This window comes from Balaenoptera musculus, chromosome 13 (genome assembly GCF_009873245.2).
Source record: "Balaenoptera musculus isolate JJ_BM4_2016_0621 chromosome 13, mBalMus1.pri.v3, whole genome shotgun sequence".
NCBI classification, from domain to species: domain Eukaryota; kingdom Metazoa; phylum Chordata; class Mammalia; order Artiodactyla; family Balaenopteridae; genus Balaenoptera; species Balaenoptera musculus.
The window spans coordinates 34568590-34587846 of NC_045797.1; positions in this window are offsets into that span (position 1 = coordinate 34568590).

Sequence of the window (19257 nt, forward strand, 5' to 3'; positions counted from 1 at the left end):
CAGCCCTGACCAGACTTTACAGCCTGGTAATGGCATGCAAACGACACACTGTCTCTGTCACGCAGCCAAAGGTTGGTGTTGTATATGAGAGCAATTTCCTCAAGAATTCAGAGGAAAATGTGATACTTTGCCTTTTCTGTATGGAGTTCACAACAGCAAGTGTATTTACTAGTTGGGTGCACCCAAGCCTCACGACGACTGCCCCATCCCGTAACCTGCCCACCACCCCGCGCCCCCGGCAGCGCCTGCATTTCCCTACTCCTGCCTAATCAGTGGGCAGCGGCAAGGATGTCAGATGTGAGAGGAAGGGAGGGCCCACTCACCCAGAACGGGAAAGGCCTCGTTTGCAGGAGGTTTGAAAAGCTGAAACTACATCTAGGAAAACGTCACTGAGATTCAGAATCCCTCTCCACTGGAAAGCAGGTTTCACTCACACCCTTGCTATCCTCAACACACGCAATGCTTGTTGCATCACCGAGGTCAGACTCACCTAGAAAACGTCTGCAGTGGGTGGCCCTGAGTCCAGCTTCTTCCAGGGCCTGTTTTCACACGTTCCTGTTACATGAATATACACCCTACACGGAATGATTCAGATCTGTCCTGAGGGGAATTCATTACTCCAAATAGCCCGCAACGAGAAGTTGGCTGGGAAAGAAAATGTTTGCTGGTGGGGTGGGGAGAGATAGGAATTGAAGGAGAGGGGAGGGGAGGCCGGGGGGGCGGGGGGGGGGGTGGCCAGGAAGAAAGGGAAATACAAAGAGAACAGAAGCTATGACTACATATATGCTCTGATGAGAACATAAGCTTTGGGGATGACTTCAAATTTGAATACCACCATGATTCATCTGGAACCTTTTACATTCTTTACTTTCTCTCTCACAAAACTGGCCAGGGGCCTGATTCTTTATTATATGCCTGTGGCTGCTACCCAGAGGCCTCTTGGATCCTGAGGAAGGGGGTTGTGTCTCTGCCCCCAGATTTCCAGAACCTCTCCTCCCTGACCCTCCAAACAGCAGGCCCTCTGAGGACCATCAATAACATAGACAGACCCACAGTCCTCTTTAAGAGCAAACTCTATTTGTGGACTCTAAGAAAAGGACCCCATACTGGAGATTCCAAGGCTGCATACAACCTCTTTTAAAAACCCTCTTTATGGGCTTCCCTGGTGGCGCAGTGGTTGAGAATCTGCCTGCCAATGCAGGGGACACGGGTTCGAGCCCTGGTCTGGGAAGATCCCATATGCCGCGGAGCAACTGGGCCCATGAGCCACAACTACTGAGCCTGCGCATCTGGAGCCTGTGCTCCGCAACAGGAGAGGCCCGCGCACCGCGATGAAGAGTAGCCCCCGCTCGCCGCAACTAGAGAAAGCTCTCACACAGAAACTAAGACCCAACACAGCCAAAAATAAATAAATAAATAAACAAATTTTAAAGAACAAAAACCCTCTTTACCTCTATTTAGAAACCAGAATTTAAGTTCGATCTGTCATCTTTTTCAGATAATCCCCGGTCCCGCCTAAGTTCAAACAAGACATTCCGTTCAGCCTGTAATACAGCTCGTTCCTGTCATCCGATTCAAGGGGCCCTTATTTTCAGGGGGATCATGAGCTTTGTGTCGGAGGGAGGTGGCAACTGTGTAGCATTTGTGTTCAGGATCCTGTGCATCTTGATTTTTTTCTTCCTTGAAACAACTATCCTGCTTTGGACAGATTAAAAAAAAAAAAAAGCTAACATGGCTCCCAGGCGACCCAGCCTGTTGATAAAGAGAAAGCAGCCAGCAGTCTCCACAGAAACAAAGCATCCTTCCGGCTCCGGAGAGAGGAGAGCGCTAGTTCAATTCAGCCCAGGCGCTGAATAAACATTCTAGCCTCCAGATGAGCAGGCCTTCCGCTGGGAGAAGCTGCCAGGGGGTCTGGGGGATTCCTTCACCTCCCCAAAAGGGGAGGAAATCACTTCTTCCTAAGCACGAAGGGGCCTGAGCGGCAGCGTGCTCCTGCTTCTGTAAGGTTCCACCGGGCACCAGAACGGAGACAGGGAGACCCAGCCAGCAGCCCAGTGGCTCCACATTCTGCAGCAGCAGCATTCCGTTCGCCTCCGAGACCCGCTTCCCAAATAACCCCCGGCCGCACGGAAGCTTAAACGAGGCGCTGCCCTCAGCCTGTGCTCACAGCACGTTTCTGTCCTTAGATTCAAGGGGCCTTTATGTCACACCACCCCCCCCCCTTCTCCCTCTGCCCTTTAATCCCCTCCGGGGAAACTCAGTTATGCATATTGCATGAAATGAGGACCACAGGCTGGGCCTCTACAAGCTGCTAATTGAAAACCTTGTCAGAAGTGGGAGGACGAGGCAGAGCGGGGAAAACAACAACCCTTGGCAGGACCCCCTCATTACTGTGAGCAGCAACGCACCCTGCCAGAAGGGTGGGACTCACTCCATCTCAGCCACACAGGAGTCCTTCCTCCCAGCTGAGAGGACCTGGGGGCTGAGGCTCTGGGACACGGGGCCTGACAATCAGAAAACGCTGCAAGGATGCAGCTAATGGGCCTCCGGACCCCTGCTCAGCTCTGGGGCTTTCCTTGTTCTGTGAGGGTGGGGTGCCTGATACTGTGAAGACTCTCAACTGTGTGATCCCAGGCAAGTGACTCCACCTGTCTGGGCCTCAGTTGCCTCCTCTGGAAAATGCGGATAAGAATTACATCTACTTGATAGGGTCATTGTGAGGATTAAATGTGATAATATATGTAAGCATTTCACACAATACCTGATACGGTAGGTGATAGATCTTAATATTTTGCTCTTATTTATAATGATGAGAATTCTCCCCTTACCAGATTGGAGAAAAATAGAGGAAGAAAACATAGGGGAGAAAGAGCTGGGACTGCTGTCCTCCGCCCGTTTCATAAGTAAATCTGGTACCAGTTCTATGGAAGTCTTAAAACGGCAAAGGGTACAAGAATGCATGCATGTGTGGAGGCGAGGGGAGGAAGGTGGCGAGAATTCAGTGCAGGACAACAGGCAGGAAGACCAAGAAGCTATTATTTTTCAATCATCTATTATATAGCAGGCCCATTCTAGGTGCTTTCATGGGGTGTTTGAACAGAGCTGTAAGGTGGTCATGGTCATCCCCCACTTTCCACTAAGAATCTGAGGCTCAGAACAGTTCAATTATCTCCCCAAAGTCCAAGGCTCCTAAATGTGGCATCAAGAGCCCCAAATCCCCACTCCAGCTACCACCTCCCCACACGCTGCACTGGGAATTCCTTCCTGCCTCTGAGAAGGAGCAGGAAACCCTTGGACAACGGTACGAATCCAATTCTCAGGAGTTAGACATGTTTTTCTAATACATTTAGAAAAAGGTTCAGATTCGGATATTGGCACCTTTAGTGGGAAAGGTCTTGGACCCCCTCCTTTGTTCAGAACAGAAGTTTCCAGCCCATGTTTCCTTGCCAAAGGTAGGTGGAAATGTGTCTGAAGCAATAAACAGAAGGCTTTTAATGCTTCCCTGTGAAGCACTCTGGCTGAAATGTTAACATCCAGGTTAAGAATATAAGAAGTGAGTAAAGGAAAACACCATGATTACAATGGTGGTGACTTTATCGGAGGACCTCCAAAATCACTAGCAATTATGTGGTATGAAATGTCTCCATTATGAAAACCATGATGATTTTGTGTCTACTGATGAGGCTAATGACTAATATATTCTGTCAACAGACATGACAGCTGTCTGTATTTGGAGGCATACATTTTTAGATGCCGTTACTGTACCTCCATCTATTTTAACTACTAAATTTTGTTGACACAATGCAATCCAGTAACAAGGGGGCTTACGGGAAAAGGTTAAAATTCCTATTTCCAGCTGTTTCTCTTCCTTACACCATTTTTGTCTCATTATTCACTAGGATCCATAAATCTGCCACTCAGATGCCAGGCTAAGTGATGTGCTACAGGGAAATTACTAATGTCACTAGGAAATAAAATAAAATTGAACACCGGCTTCACAGCATCCAGCTTTCAGAAGTGTCGCGCCCTGCCTGATGTCACTCTGACACACTCTTTGCACGCTGACCAGAAGAGCTTCTGTCTAAGTGAAGTGTGCTTCACTTCCTCTGTCCCAGCTCCCCATTTTCCAAATTGGGGGGTGGGGAAGGAAAGGAGGTAGAAAGATTTGCAAGATGGGCTCTAATTTTAAGACAAAAGCCATCCCATTAAATCTTAACAGATGTTTCTCAAGTTTAGAAGATTAAGAAAGATTTCAGCATCAAGAATCAAAGAAAATACTCCATGACCTTAAAAAAGGATAAAACACAGAGCTCTAACAAACCCAAAGTCCACTTTGACAGCTGTCTCTGACGGAATTGACAAGGAGCTATTGATGTTTGGATTAAACCATGCCTCTGTGATCAAGTACTCAAACATGGGATAAAAGACGAATATATTCTTTAATCCTACCCACTAATTTTGTCTCGGCCCTGAAAAGCAATGGGTACTGAACAAATGTTGAAAGTGGCTTCTCTTCTGGCTATCGACAAAGCTATTTTTATTTCATTAATTTGCCACGTATCTTATCAGCGTTTAAACTAACACAAGGAAATCCATACAAGGTACTGAACTCTCCAGAAACAGATGGCTGCAACTTCCAAGGCCACTACAGGTAAAATCAATAGATGACGATTCTAGAAAGTGAGGACGACGCTACAGGAAAATGTAAGAGAAAAATTGGGTTCCGGTTTCTTTTTCTTTTTTTCTTTTTGTGCTAAGCTGTAACATAGCATTGGGAATTCCAATTTTCAGCCTGGAGAGTTTTGAAAGAAGAAAAACTTTTCTTAAAAAGGAAAGGGTGAAGAGGCAATTAAGTCATTAATTACTCTCTTTGTCTAACGCTGTCCAACCCATCAAACTTGGCCTCTTCTGTCTCCATCAAAGGTGCAGCTCACTCTGCTTTACAATAAGTACCTCTTAAGGAGACAATCTCATGTTTCAAAAGCTGCTCTATGAGGAATTTAGATGAAGAGAAATTAAAATAACACTTAGCAGCCGACCCCAGAGTTTGACGGCGGCACAGCGCCCACTGTCACCAAGGGCCTCATGAGCAGTGAGAGGTTCCAGGGACAGGGACGTCCCTGAGAAACAGTAGCCTGTGTGCCAAGGGCAAGGAGTCTTGGGATTTAGTAGAGGAGGAAAGATGGAACTGACATTAATGCTAAGAACTGGGGACTGATCCACACCTCCCTTTAAAGGAGACCAGAAAGGAAACAAGTTCTTTGCAGAAGGACCCATCGCAAACACCAGAATGCCCTGAGTAAATAACTGTGGAGACGGTGTCCGAGGAGAATAGACAGCTCCAAGACCTTTCTAGTGGGCCAGAACAACTTCAGGGAGATTTGCTGGGCAGGGGTCTCCACTTCCAGCCCTCCCGCAAATCTTCAACCCCCTGCAGACCTCTTCTCCTAAATTTACCTTCCAGGGAGTCCACTGACACCCCATAAAAAGACCCCTCTGGGTATATGAGATTAAGTACAGTTGATCCTTGAACAACACAGGTTTGAACTGCATTGGGTCCGCTTATACTTGGATTTTTTTCAATACACTACTAAGTTTACAATTTGTGGTTGGTTGAATCCCTGGAGGGGAAACCGCAGATACACAGGGCCAACTGTAGGACTTGAGCATAGGCCGATTTTGGTATCTGGGTGGATCCTAGAGCCAGGCCCTCGTGAATACTGAGGGCCAACTGTATACTCCTTTAGGGAGCTTCATGAGCTTCTTTGGAAAAAAAAAAAATTTTTTTTAAGTGAGAAAGTATGATACTACTCTCTCAGTTTGCTTTTTCATATCAAGTTTCCTTGCTGATCTGGATGGAAGCCTTCATTTCACAAGATCATGAACCAACTCTCCCCAGTGGCAAGGAGAGAAAGCCACAACACACAAGAGGGTTGCACGTGCAAGCAATGAATGAGCAGGAACATGCATTTTAAAGCAATTTTGGAAGATTGGACCATGTTTATAAAAGATTCTCTCTTTTCCTATCAATTTCCAAAGATCTGACCAGGCTCCACTCTGTGAACCAAGAGGAGAAGATTCAGCTAAAAATTTGTTGACTTCAGCCTCGAATACTCTGCATACAGGATACTGGAATTACATAAGTACTAGTGTAATAACAACCGCTTTATTTTTGTGTGTTGCTATGGAATTTCGAAAACAAAACAAAGAAAACCACTGATCAGTAATTGTGACAAAACTTTTTAGCCACAGCATTGAGAATAGGGCCTAATTAGTCCATAAACACACTTTGATTTGTTTACTTCAACGTCAAATTAACTTCAAATATGTAACAGCCGTTGCTGATTTGAGATGGTACAAAACGCCTGCCGTTGTGCTCGGTGTACCTTGTGTAAATCTATCTCTTTTTAAAATGGATTCATTTGTAAGTCTCTCCATAGTACACCTCGCATACAAAAGGAGGAGCCACATATGCATTCTATTTAAAAGAAAATTGTTTCTAAAATGGAGTGTGTGTGTTTGCCATCCCATGTTTTGGCTCACTCCCATTTGCCCCTCTACACAAATAGAAACAGCAACATTTTTAAGGAAAATTAGCAGCTCATGACTACAGAGATACTTAGAGATATAATGTGAGCCTAGAAAGATTAAGAACTACAAAGAAAAGAAACTTTTCAAATCTTTGGAGAAAATTACTATGTGCTGAATGAAATGGGAGAAAGACAAGAAAGGGGGAGATGGCCAAACCCATAGTAAGGCCTGCCCTGGTCATTCAGTCAACAAGTATTTATTGAGCACTTATTTCATTCCTGCTCCTTTATTTAGAGGAAATAATCTATATAATAATCATACATAGAGCTTACTGCTCTAAGCAATCCACCAATATTAACCCATGTATTCCTCCTAATAACTCTGTGTGGTAGGTACTATTAGTATCCTCATTTTACAGCAGAGGAAACTGAGGCACAGAGAGGTTAGTAATTTGCCCAAGAGCACACAGCTAGTAAGTAGCAAAGTTTGGGATTCAAGTCCAGACACTTTGTCTCCCCAGTACACACTGTGCTAAGCTGCTTCTGCCAACCATATCCTCAACACTGGCCCTGGAGCACCAAAACATGTTCCTCGCCCTCAGGAAGCTTCTATCCTAGAGAACAATTACAACACAGTGTAGTAGGTCCATGAATACAGTAAGCACAGGGTGATGTCCTGGGAGGCCTTGGGCTCGGGAAGGCCCAGTCTTAAAGTGGGCAGAGAGTGGGTGGGAAGACTGGTAAAGACTTTTTAGGTCTAGAACAGGGGTTCTCGATCTCACTACTATTGACATTTCAGGCCAGATAATTCTTTGTTGTGGAGGGTTGTCCTGTGCACTGTAGAATATTTAGCAACATCCCTGACCTCCACCCACTAGGTGTTATTAACATACCTCTCCCTCAGTAATAATGACCAAAAATGTCTCCAGACACTACCAAATGCCCCCTGAGGACAAATCATCCCTGCTTAAGGATCACTGATCTAAAGGAAGTGGTGTCCAAGGCAGACCTGAATGATGAGTGGTGGTTATCAGAAAAAGAATTGGAAGACAGGTCCAGGCAGAGGATACAGCACAAAGACCCAGAAGAGAGAGAGGGGTTGGCACTTCCTGGGAGCTGAAGACAATGCAATATGAATGGCTCTTAGAATTAGATATAAGGGGTTAGGAAAGGTGAGTCCGGAGGGGCAAGCAGGATCATCATAAAAGGCCTGCTACTCTACATTTGGGACTTGGACTGTATCCTAATACAATTGGGAGCTATTAAAAGGAGAATGACAGGATCAGACTCACCCTAATCTGCACAGAGAGAGTGAATTAGAGAAGAACAAGACTGGGAACTAGCTAAGACAATGTGTTTGTGCTTTCTTTGCATATTGATCACTTTTCCTTTTAACTAGAATCTTAACACGTAAAGTTAAATGTGTGTTCTTCATATGTAAAAAGCTCTTGTGTATCAATATGAAAAAGATGACCACACCAATAGCAAAAAGAGTGAATAGGCGAATCACAAAGAGGAAGTGCGAACAATGAATACGTTTGAAAAATGTGCTACTTTCCCCAATGATCAAGGAAATGCAAATTAAATTATGAAATCCCATATTTTCCATCTATCACACTGGCAAACAATTTTTAAAATTCTTATTGCATCTCTTGTTGACGTGAAGAGAAACTGCATTCCCCCTACACTGCAGTGGGAGTCCATATTGGTTCTGCTTCACTAGAAAGCAATAGAGAAAAATAACAGTAATAAAACTGAGTTTTGTGAAGAATTAAATAACAAAGTATTGAAATGATCTAAACAGCCAATAAGAAGAAGGTTAACCAAATTATAGCAATTCTGGGTAATAGAATACCACATTTCCGTTAAGAATGACTTATGGAAGTCTGTTTGTTGGGGAAAATATTTGACACAAGGCAAAAATACAAAACCCTGACAACATTCAGTATTAGTAGAAGACTAGAGAAGTTGACGTGTGGTGCTGGCTACAACCCTGGGGTCACACTGTCGCTGGACCCAGGTCTCGAGGCTGAGTTGACTTGCCTAAACGTTGGAAGTGGAGAAAGGTGCCTGAGTTTAGTCATCAACCTCTGGAGTACTAATAATTAGTACTCACTGGGCTGGCAGCACTCACCTCAGGGGCAGACTTCGTGAGCAGCTCTTAAAGCCATGCTGCAGGAGCCGTCCCCAAGCACGACCCCCTAAAGGCCAGGCCACGTAGGGGCCTGTAGGCTCCATTTTGTTGTTCACTGACACGTCCATTGGGAGCTTATGAGTAACCAGACTGTGTATATCAGTTAATCTTTTTTTAAAAACTGTTTGGTATATATGTCCTCAACTGCTTGGAGAGAAAATCATTTTATCCTGGATTTGTGACAATTTTTGATAAGACTGATACACATTAAAGAAGATATAAAAAGCCCCCATAGCCACTAGTACCTAGCACATGGTTAAGTGCCAGTGAATATTAGTTACATGAACGAGTGAGGTGAACTAACTAGGACAGTCTGTGTCACATTCTAGACCTGACTTCTATGGAATTCAGGAGGGAGTGTAAACTTACGCTTGGTATGATTTAGGGACTCCAGAATGGCCCAATCAAATATTATATTTCTCTAAAATTCACAGATACCGAAAAGCATCTCACATTCCGGCAAGCATTTATTAGATTTAAATCCAAGATGAGGCATTTCTTTTCCCCAAAAAAAATTATCTTTCAGAAAAGAGCGTCAGAAGTTAAGAAACTTATCCAAAATCACACAGCAAATAAATTTCAGTACCTGTATTTGAACTCAGCTCTGTCTGAAACCAAAGATCAGGTGAGTTTAGTAGACCTGTATAAGTAATGTTTGGATTCCTACTTCACCTAAATTTATGGCACTAACTGTACAACTTATTTGTCACTCATTACTATAGGTCTCATCCTGTATCATTTTATTATTTTATTTGTGTCCCTGACCCTACTTGCCAACAAAATTTGAAGTTCTTGAAGGGTAAGCAGCCTGCATGAATACTAATTAGTATTATTATTATCAGAAACAAATCAAAAAAACCTTTATGCACGATCATATTCATGATAATATATGACGAAAAATGAAAAGATCTAAATTTCCAACTGTAGAGTTATCATTAACTGAACAATAATCTAGCCATTCAGTAACACACATGTAATCCTTGATTTGGATGGTGGAACTCCAAAATATATATATCTATATGAAGTATGTAGTAACATGGAGAAATGCTTCTGTACTCAACATGACCTGTTTTAGAAACTTGGGATATAAAATAAGGTTACTTCTCTTCTAATATTGAAATTAAGATGATCCAAGCCTCCATCTCTCTATTGAGAGAGACTCTCTTTCCTCCCTCTCTGGGTTCTTTCCTCCTATAATAAGCCTGGCAATGCCCAAGGGGTCAGCCAGGGTTGCTCTCACCCTGCGGCCAAGGCAGAGCTTGGGCACGGCACCCCCAGCTCACTCGAAGCAAGAGAACTCTATACTGCGTGCCTCAAAACCGTATCATCTGGCACCAAAATGTTTTGGAAAAAAAACAGAAACTGAATGAAAACTACTATCCGTGTTTCTGCCATCCAAAGACAACCATAATTAACAGTTGGTGTATTTCATTCCAGGATTCTCTTCTACATACAGACTCTTCTTGCCAAGGTATTATTGTAGTGTATTAAAAAAACAAACAAACAAACATAAAACACTATAGCCTCAAAGCCTAGAAATGAGAGACAACTCCATCCTGATAAGGCAGGATTTGCCCAGCCATCTATACCATGCTGAGCTGCCATGGATTCCCACAAAGTCTGCGGCAACCTTCTCCCCTCAATCCTAACAGACCCCACATGGCAAAATGTGCTAAAGAAACTGAAGTCTTTCCCCAGTGGCCTTGGATTGATAACAGCGCTGCCATCATTACTGCCCTCGTGTACACTGTCAAACGGTCCTGTCTCTCTGGGACAGGATGATACTCATTACACACGCATCCATGTCATCCTTGGCCCCGGTGTATTTTGAAAACTAAATTTCGGAGCTATGATAAGATGAAGCTAAGATATCATTAACAGTGTTGTGTTCTTGCTGTTGGCTTGGAGGATACTTTCTTAGCCTCCCTTGCAAAACTGAGAAGGCTGATGATCGAACACCCTAAGAATGGAAATAAAGCAATCTAATGGGCCAAAGACCACTCTAAGAGATGAACTCAGTTTTTTTCCATTATCTTCTGTTGTGATCTTACCCAAGCCAACTTGGTTGTTCACAATTATTAGGTTCTTTCTAGTAAACGTGGGCAGCGTCCAATAGTTAGAGGTGGGTAGAGTCTATAGATCTCTCCCCTCACCATTTGATTACAATAAAATTGTCTCAGACCAAATTCTACGGCATACACGTTCATTCATTTAGCAAGCAGGCTCCAAAACACCCATACAACCAAGTCTGTAAGCTTAAAGAAGTTCCAGTTCTCTGTCCCTGTAGAAAGTTTTAGGTTCACCAAAGGCAAATGTGACAATAGGCTAGCAGCAGGTTTCAGCTGATTTTATAACTAGATTCGTGGGACTGGAATTCTCTGATCAGTGGCTGGTATAGGACAATTTCCGAATGAAACGTCTGGCACCATTTGGGAAGGTATAGACCACTGGACTAAGTTCCTGCGTCCTGTTACGCAAGGGAATAGGGCCGCTGCAATATTTCTAACCAATCCACAGCTCTTGAACACCGTTTTCTTCACCTGTGAAAAACAAAACCTCCAGTGTTGGTTAGTTATAAAGATAATTGAAGTCTACCTCTGGAGTGTGGGCTTCTGATTAGAAGCTTTCAAAACACTAACTACTTGCCCAGAAGTGTATGCTCCCTCTTAGGGTAGCAGACCGTTCCTAAGATATAGGTCAAATTAAATTTACATACAAATACACACATATCATATATACCAATGTGAGGGTGCATTTGTGGTGTGCACACACAGAGAAGTAGATAGGTAGATAGTTAGATATAGATACAGATATAGCTATATGTATATATGTGTACACATATATGTATATATGCATATATATATATATATATATATAAAATCAAGCTGTCTGTATCAAAGTATTTTCAAGTAAATTACAGGCAGCACAACATCACTCTCATTAAAAACATAAAGGCTTTAAAATCCAGATAAAAGAAGGAGGTAGATAGAAAAAACTTAAAGACGTCATTTCATTTTTAGGGATGAGTTTTAAACTCATTTCATTTGAAAGAAGCCTGAATACATTAGACACGTAGGGAAATAATCCCACTATTAGTATAATCACTTGCATCTGTCAAATGTGCCCTGATGTATAATATGCTTTCTTTTACTCCAGAGGACCCCAAAGAAACAAAACTTTAGGTGAAATTGCAAAGGAAGGAGAAAGAATATTATTACCCAGGGTTGAACCCTGTCAAAAAAAAAAAAAAAATGATACCCTCAAATCACTCGTAGACCAAATGATTACCATCCCATAGGATGGATGCTATAGAGAAGAGACCAACAAGTGCAAGAGCAGAGTGAGGAGGCATACCCACGGCTCCTGGGAAATCAGGAAAAAACCCAAGGGATCACAATGGAGCTGGGTCTTGCAGGAGACGATTGCCTGGCCAAGATGGGATGTCCACCTTGACTCCCTAGTCTGGCAAATGAGGAAGATAGAGTTCCTATCTCTCAGAGGAGTGAGAATTGAAAGGGATGGTGTATTTAAGTCCTGGCACGTGGTATCCATATGAAGGACTCCGTCTCGTAAAATCAGGAAGCAGGTTGCAAAGAGCTCTGTGCTAAGAGTCAGAAGCCCTGGGTTCCAACCTCAGCTTGGTCCACTAGCCCCATGACCTGGGCTTGGTCTCTTCCTCTCTCTGCACCTTAATCCCACATGTCTAAAATGAAGTCTGTGACACTGTTCTGCTGTCTCCCGTGAGGACCAAATGACATCCAAGATTGGAAAGATTAAGCACTTTGCAAATACAAGGTATTCTTTTCATCACAAATAGAAGACATGCTCTTGAGTCCAAATATGCTAGGGAAAATTCAGGTGGGCAGAAGAAGAATCAAAACTCTGTTCTGTGGCCTTCCAAGGTTAAACCTTGATCTTCAAGTTATGCTGCCCTCTTTGGCAAAGCTCTAGGCTTTATAACTGGGCCATGAAAGACTGAGGCAGGTCTAACTGTGTCCCTCGGACTCCAGCGTTGACTGGAAGCTCTCTCACATTGAAGTTCTGGCATGAGGGTCACCCATCTCCTTCTCCCAGATAGACAGAAAAGCCAGTTCTGGGGCTAGGATGACCTCCCCATTCTTTGCACAGAGTCAAGAGTGCTGATAAGGGCTCCCCACTAAGGGTAAGGAGTCAAAAGTGGTGCCCCATGTCACTTAGTCCCTTAGTCCTCACTTTAAGCCCAATTTAAAAGTTTTCAAAGTGGATCTTTGATTAGAAGGAAAATGTTGTATAATTGAAAACGCTGCTTTTCAGGAACCTTGGTGTTTCCCCAAGGGGCAGCCGTTTTAAAGCAGTCCTACTAATGGGTCTCTTGGGCTTAAATGTCAGTATCACAAATGCTGGCTCTGGGCTCTGGCAGGTAGCAGGGGCCTGGCTGATAACTTCAACAGGTACCATTTCTCCACAGCTTCAAATGAGCCTTCTCCAAATTTACTTTGGTCAATGGCCCTTCAGTGTCCTCAACATAATTTTGAAACTCTTCTGTCTGGCTTTCAAAACATGCTACAACCACTTTCACCCATCTGTCCACTGGAACCCCACGACGACCCAGCATGAACGCCCATCTGCTGCCCTCCCACTGACCCGTAGGTCTGATGTTCACACCTTCCAGCTCAGCCCCAGCGCCACGCTTAGCCCTCACTGTTCACCTCACCTGGAGATTCCCCGCGGCTCTACTCCAGTACCTGCCCACACTCCACTGTGCTTCCAGGCCCGGCAGTAGCCGACCTCATTGGCAAAGCTTCCCCCGGCTGCTCCATCCCCACTGGTCTGAGTAACAAACGGCCTGCTTCATTCTATTTGTACTCAATCCCAGAGGGCCCTATGATTTAAATGCCTTCTTTTATTTCCTTTTGCTTTTAATAAAACTGCTCATCTTTCAGAAGTATCCCATATAGTCTATAGGTATGGATTAAATAAGAATAATAAAGGGAAACGTGTGCACCCTCCTTTTGGGTTCAGAAACAGACATCACCAAGATATCTGGAGTTCCTGTATGCTCCTCCTTGGTGGCCTTGTGGTTTTTTTTGTTTTGTTTTTTTTTTCACTGTGGTCACTGCTAACACAACATAACCCAAAATAAGACCTGAGGAACAAGAGAAAGTCTTCTCCATCATTTGGTTCTTCTACAGCAATTGTCACCATACTTTCTACACTAAAACTCTGGGCATGCAACCAGCCAGGATGAGTGTACTTGTGGGAAAATGAAAGTGAGTATTGTAAATCAGGTCTGCCTGGAATAATTCCAGACATAGAGTCACTAAACCCTTAGCACTTAGCAGACTATCCAGCATGAGACAGGCCCTCAGTGAATATTTATTTAATTGAATTCTGGTTTTACTTCATCTAGTGGATGTAACATAGATTCCTGTCAATGTCAAACATAAAACTATTGCACTAAGCAAGTGATTCCGAAGTGGGGCTCAACCCCTTCCACCACGAGGTGTGCATATATACCCATTGGGATATAGGAAGAAATATCAGAACTTCATTTGTACTTAGGTTTTTCTCAACCTTTTAAATGTTTTAATTTGGGGTATATGTCTTACGGACATAACGTATGTAGTATGTATGTGTATATGTAGCATTTACTACATAGTACAACATACTATACAGTATAGCAGGTGTGATATGTAGCATAGTAGCACAGGAGGGCATGGCTCTAAGGCACCATACTCACACCTAATTACAATGGGCAGCAGGAAAATAAAGTGAGAGACCCAAAGTGAGGTCTCCCCATGAGCTCCGAGGATGCATCCCTTCATTCATTCATTCATTCAATCATCAAAAAAAATATCTTATTGATCTCCTCACGTATACCATGCTCTGTTGCCCAAATTGCATCAGAAAGAAGCAACAAAGAAGGCATCATTCAGAGGTTGGTCATGCCCTGTCCTGTCCTGCTGCCCATGGGACTTGGGCTCCTTCATGGCTCAAATAACTGGTGTATGATGCTGAGTTGCCCAGAGTGAGAAAATACATATCTATATATGCACCCCTGGCGGTGGTCCAGTGGTTAAGACTTCTCACTCCCAACGCAGGGGGGCCCAGGCTTGATCCCTGGTCAGGGAACTAGATCCCGCACGCTGCAACTAAGAGCCTGCATGTGGCAATGAAGATCCCGCGTGCCGCAACTAAGACCCAGCGCAGCCAAATAAATTAATTAATTTTTAAAAAAGCATTCTGTAAATAAATAAATAAGTATCCCCATCTAAGAGGATGAAGATGAAAGAGGTCAACCAGACCTGGACTTTTAATCCTGGTCACAAATGTTTCCTGTTCATTATAAACTCATAGTCATCACTTAATATGGCTCTTTTATTCACACCTGGCCTTCCCCACCAGCAAAGAAGGGGATTACCTTCCTGAGAGATGCATAAGAAGCTCTTGCCCCTCAAAGATGCCTCCCCACCACTTCTAGATGTCTGAAACTGTTCTCAGAAGGAGACAGCCCTACAGATAAGTTAAGGAATGTGATTTTGAATGTCCTTGCCAAGGGGCAAGGTAACCTATTAAGCTTGCACTAAGTTGTAAATGACGGGTACTCAATACTCTCTAGAGAACTCGTTTTGCTAGAGAGAGAGAAGGAAAAGAAGATTAACACCAGAGAACAGGTCTGTGGTTACCTACATGTGAAACGAGAGGGTCTCATGGATGCAAAAGCAGCCTTGGAAAGAGGACACCACCAGGCCACTGGGCTGGGGAAGGAACGTTGAACTTGTCCATTTTGCCAAGGGCTGTTTTAGACCCAGCACTTGCCAAAAACTTAGTTACTATGGAGAATGTTAGTGCTGGAAGAAAGCAGGGAAAGATACCTGGGGTAGGCTAGACCCTACCCTCCTGACTGGGGGGTCCAAATTCTCATCCAATGAGCCTTCAGCAAACCTGGTGATCGAGGTGAGTAAACCAAGAGAGACTAAAAACTTTCAACCCCATTATCCATTTTGAAAAACTAGCTTGATTCTATGCTCTAAATGTTTTGAACCACTTAGCTCATCTCTCCGCTTGAGGTTTTGATATAACATTCCTGGCACTTCTCGAAGTGTTGCCAGAAGTGAAGAGGCAGTGGGGGTGATTCTCATCCATATCCCGTCCCAGAGGCGAACCTGGGAACAATGTACTGTTGTCTTACTGGATAAAATAAGACAAAGAAAGAGACTTCACTTACACTGCAAAACTTGGGGTTAAATGTCCAATGATGATTTGGGGGAAAGATACAAAAGAGCAACATCCAAAGGAAACATCCTGTTTGCCAAGGCTGAGAAATTGAAAGAGCCGGGTAGTTACAGAGAATCCAGGCACAAATACAGTGGACTGAGTTCATCTGCAACTTACAGAGGGGTGATTAGCTCAATAATATGAGTTTCTGTAAAGATTTTACTTCGTTTTAAACAATTCTACTTCAAAATTACTGATATTAAAACTGTTAAACACAGATCATGAGCTCTATTTTAAATATGCAAAAATAGCCTTTTAATACATTGACTTTTGAAAGCAATTTTATATATATATATATATATATATATATATATATATATATAATATGTAATATATATATATGTATAGTTAGTTAGCTAGAGATGCCATTACAAAAGGCCACAGACTAGCTGGCTCAAATGACAGAAATTTATTTCCTGCCAGCTCTGGAGGCTAACAGTTTGAGATCAAGGTGCCTGCAGGGTTGGTCTCCTCTGAGGCCTGCCTCCTTGACTTGTGGATGGCTGTCTTCTCCCTGTGTCTTCACATGGTCTTCCCTCTGTGTGTATGTGTCTCCACATTTCCTCTTCTTACAAGAAAGCCAGTCATATTGGATTAGGGCACATCCTAATGACCTCATTTAAAGACCCTAACTCCAAATACAGTCTCATTCTGAGGTATTGGGGCTAGTCTTCAACATAAGAATTTTAGGGCAACCCATTTCAGCCTGCATACAGTGTACTATGCACAGATAACTAAGCATTGTTGCCCTAATTGTCACAAAGTTTCCTATAAAACCTGAGTGTGATGCATATGGTTGTGCTTCCAGTCAAATTCTTGCACATTCTTAATAGAAATGAAGAGGGTCTGTAGATTATAATCTAGACTTCATATAAAGGATAACACACATACACAGCATGAGGATAATTTTCCTCAAAGGAACAGCTACTCTTTAATTCTGAACATTTTAAGACATCCAGAATCACTTTTCCTAAGCAATTATGATTTTACAAAATGCTGTCAAGACCATTGCAAAGTTTTACTGCCCAGACAGAGCTAAATGCCTGGAGCTTTCAGCGGTGATTTATTATTTACTCTGGAGGTAAGCTGCTAAGCAAGATTTATCCGGTAAGAACAGAGCCAGCCGTAACAGCACAATATATGTTTGACTGCGAGGGGGATTCTTTTTCACCATTCCTCCAGAAAGTGTGTTCTCCATAATAAGAAAAATACACCTTTATGTAAGTTTTCATCCTTTTGTAACATCAATGGTACCGATATCTATTTGACAAACCAGTTTGGCTTCAAATGTTCTCATTTGAAGTTTCGCTCTGAGAAATCTTCAGAATAAAAACAATGGGAGAACAATACCCAGATTCATTGATGGAATCTGCTGAGTATCTGCTTTACCTACATGGGGCTTTTATTTCCTGGGGAGTTGCTTCATTGCTCTACTGTGGCCTAAGCCACACATCATACCACATCTTGAAGCAACTCTGGATTCCTAAGAAAAAGAGAGCACTAGTAATGCATATTTGCCAACTTTGGTTTTCAGAACTGATAACAAGGACTAGAGACCAATTGCTGGCCTGCTTCCGCCCCCTAGTGATCAAAACTTATTGTTGCATTTTGCTAAAGGAAGACTGGAGAGCTGGGACCAGTGAAAGTGGATGCCACCTACGTCCCCCCTCTTTAGCAACCTATTCCCCGAGATACCCATGGCCATCCAGCAGCCCTTCCACCAGGCACAGAAAAGGGAAATGATAAACTCATTCACATTAAGGTGTCCAGGACTAAAAGCTTTCCTTCTCCCCCGACTATGCATCTTAACAAAAGCACTGAACCAAAAAGGCAGTGCTGCTTAACCCAAAAGAATAAATCACCAGCGGTGGAAATTTAGGCTTTAAGAGAAAGACTTTTTTCCTAGGCTTTTTTGTCTTTGTTTTTTGTTTTTTGGAGGAATGCCTTTGAAGAGTTACCCAGTGCCTCAATTTCTTTGAGGAATCACTGCCCTTTCTGTAATCTGGAGGAGGGGAGAAAAATCAGCAGAAGTGTTCCATTTCCCAGACTTCTCTCCTCCATCGTCAGCTGTTCCCACCCCTGTGCCCGGCTGGAAGGTACGGCTCTGGGTGGCCACCGTGGCCACCAGGGCAGCTCGCCCCACAGACACTAACCAGGTAGAAACATGAGCGAGGAATGTTTGGTCGGACTCCAACCACCCTCCAGCAGCTGCTCCCAGGATCCCCGCCACAGTTCCTCAGAGAGTCGGGGAGTTCTTCAGGCAGGTAGCCAATCCCCACAATGGCTTTAGATCGGGGAGGTAGGGTTGAGCAAAGGGAGTTAGACTAGGGAGGCGGGCTCCAGGAAGCTTGAGAGGCACCAGGCGATGTTTCTGAACTTAAGTCTTGAGTGGGTCATTCATCAAGCCCCTCCCAAGTGCTGGAAATTGGCCTCTCCCCCACCAGGAGCAATGCCAGAAGGTCGCCCCTGCCACCAGTGCCCAAGTTCAACCTAGATGGAACCATGAAGAAAATAGAAAGAATGCAGAGAGGGAGGGCTGCTTTGTGTTGTGGGTGTAACTTGCTGAGAAGCCACTGGGACCCACGGTTGCCTCCAATCCACCATCACCAACTCTCACAGACACGGAGTCCACGGAGGTAGAAGCTGGTGGAGCGTGGCTGGTGGCTGGAGTCAAAGGGCTGATTTCAGTGCAGTTTCAACTGCGTGTAGTACTGTGATATGGATAGAATCTGGTGTCAGGCAGACCTGAGTTTGAATCCAAGCTCTGCCGCTGGCTAGCTGTGCAAATTTTGACGACTTCTACTCCATCCTTTAGTTGTCAGCTCAAACATCACACCCTCAGGGACACCCTCTCCGACCCCACAAATCAGAGCAGATCCCCTTTTCACGAACTTCTTAATCCATAATAATTTTTCATCATAACATGTATCACCATTTGTAATTTTATAATTTATATGTGGGATGATTTGTCTAATTTTTTCCATACTGCATTCTAAGCTCAGAGTGGGCAGAGACCACATCTCTTTCATTTACCACCTTTTCCCAGGGACTAGAACGTAGAATACAGTCAATAAAGATTTGAGAAATGAAGGAATTACACTGAGCCTTTATCATCTGTAAAATGGGATGATAGTACCTTTCTTACAAGTTTAATGTGAAGATTTAATGAAATAATATATTTGTGAAAATTCTACCCTGTGTATGACAAAGAGTAAGGCTCAGAAGGGGGTCATTCGTTTGCCACTATCTCTTCGGAGACCCACCATAGGTGGACAG